The following is a 2,702-nucleotide window of genomic DNA, read 5'->3' on the forward strand; positions in this document are numbered from 1 at the left end:
CCACGGGAGTTTGTGCAAGTTTTTTTTGTCGTGTGCTTGAGACAAACAAGGGAAATATAAATATAGTTTTTACTGCCGCAGAAGGAGTTTGAGCTTCAGATGAAGTGTCGTCTGATTGATCTAAACACAACAATCAAGTTTCTGATCCAGTTTAAAGTGAATGGAAGGTCGAACATTTTGTTTTAATAGTCTGCATTAGTGAGGTATGGAAGAGTATCAGGGCACAAGAACAAACAATGAGGGGGAAGATTTAGTTATATTTATTCAACATTTTGAAATGTGGAGATTAAAGTTGAAATAGTCCTAAACGTCCGTGTTGTGGTTCCAGTTCAGCTGTCACACGTCCACGTTAGCCAACGTTAGCAAAGCTACGCTAACAGCGAGCCTCTCAAAATTCACTAACGGTTGTTTGCAGGTGAACGTGGTCGTGTCAGGACGCACGTCGACGTTCATGTTGCCAACACCCGTCGTCACCACATCGTCTCTTCCAGATTCAGCCTGTCAATAATAATATCGCAACTTTGCAACTTGGTTGTAGCTAGCGTTAGCTTAGCAAACTGGCTAACGAAACATCAACATCCGGTTGTTTGGTGCTGAAAAGTGCTTCAGGGTCACAATGTTCGACTTTGTTATCGAAATGCAAGATATAAAAAATCTTGATTAAGACTAACCCTTGATTCGTCTCTTCCTGAATCGCTCTCTCGGCTCCTTCCCCCTCTTCTCTCTCTGCTTTTGGTGCGACTGCTCTTTGAAGCCTGCGTGAGGAACCGGTTTCAAAGCGTCCGTGTCATTTAGCTTCCTGACTGTGCTCAGGTTCTTCACCGGCCTCCATCGCGCTCCGTCTTCAAAGCTCCCGTTGTTGTGGGGGAGGATCAGAAACCCTGAGACAAAGAGAGGGAACAAGACGGAGGCGACGCTTTTGTGGGACGATCAGTCAGATCCTGCATCCCGCGGAGAGGAGGGGGCCCCCGGGGGCCGAACGTGGGGAATCCGCCCGGCGTCGGTTGCTCGGGCGACTGACGGCGACGATCTGCACCAGGCGTCCGCGTGACGGCGATCGGACGCGTTTCAGGTCGCAGGAGACGAGACTGTCACGCTGAGCTGGAGATGTTTCAGCGCCGCTGACACGGAGGCCTCGGGTGAATCACGGGTCCTGAAACGCAGAGCGTGAGATGACGAAATGTGAAGTGAAATGAAGACGAGCCCTGGGGACGAACCGCCTCCGCTTCATCGCAGTGAAGTTGGGGAAGAAAATACAGTATGTTGAGTTTAAAGAGGAATCATCAGGTGTATACAGGGCGTTGAATGAACGGTGTTGATCAGTAACTTGGCTAGTGGATTTTTAAACTTTCCAGCCAATCAGATTTTCCACTAGCCAAATTTTAGCCAAAAATCAGTGCCACTGAAGATATTTCAGCACTTTTTTAGTTTTTTTCCGAACTATCGTTAACTTTACTACTTAATTCTTCGGCTCCTTTGTTTTGTTTCGTGTCGTTCCGTTCGTCTTCTTCGTTTCAGCGTAGCTCGCTCGCAATCGATACCACGCACGCTATAGTCACGTAGCTAAACCACACTTCCCTTATCTGAATTTCCACACCAGGCTCAGCTATTTATTACTTCTCATACAGGATTGTATGAGAAATTGACACCACAGTAACCAATGGTCTTATGACACGTCACGACATAGTGTTCACGAGAAATGTAGCAGTAGTTCTACGAGCCGCGTTGCCAGATAAAGATTATACGTTTTTCAAGACAAACACAGAAAACCGCCCGGATGTCTCGGCGGAAAAACAGACCGATCTGGCAAAAACACAAGTTGCATCGTTTCTGCAGCCGATATTGGCTTGTAACTCTACAATGTTACCCGCCAAAGTTAATCTTTACCCGCATTTGGCGGGTGTCAATTGAAAGCCCTGTATATATACAGTGTATATAAATATATGTGTATATGGGAGGGACTAAATTATGTCGAGATCGCAAAATGGTGGCGCCTGTATCCCAGATATTTTGGTTTTATTCTTGAACGGTGGGAAGAAGTGGAGACATGTCTTTATTTACAGTCTCTGATGTCAACACATGCACTAATCCATCCATCCATCCATCCATCGTCCACCGCTTTATCCATTTAAGAGTCGCGGGGGGCTGGTGCCAATCCCAGCTGACATTGGGCGAGAGGCGGGGTTCACCCTGGACAGGTCTCAGCCTATCACAGGGCCACATACAGAGACAAACAACCATTCACTCTCACATTCACACCTATGGTCAATTTAGAGTCTCCAATGAACCTGACCCCATTCTGCATGTCTCTGGACTGTGGGAGGAAGCCGGAGAACCTGGAGAGAACCCACGCATACACGGGGAGAACATGTAAACTCCACACAGAAAGGCCTTGGTTGGTTTGAACCGGGACTGGAGCCCAGAACCTTCTTGCTGTGAGGCCAAGGTGCTAACCACTACACCAACGTGCCGCCCCTGCACTAAACCAAAGAACCCAATAACAGAAATAAATCATATTGTGTTAACAAACAGATACAGATACAAACCTACAACCCAGACACTGACGTGACAATAAGATCTCACATTTAAGAACACACTGAACCACACAGCAGATCCTATTCTACGCTAGAAATGTATCAGTCTTTCCACAAGAAGCATAAAAACTGTGAGCCATGTGCAGTGAATCCTCTCAGCTGCTTCTC

Source organism: Scophthalmus maximus, chromosome 5 (assembly GCF_022379125.1).
Source record: "Scophthalmus maximus strain ysfricsl-2021 chromosome 5, ASM2237912v1, whole genome shotgun sequence".
NCBI lineage: Eukaryota > Metazoa > Chordata > Actinopteri > Pleuronectiformes > Scophthalmidae > Scophthalmus > Scophthalmus maximus.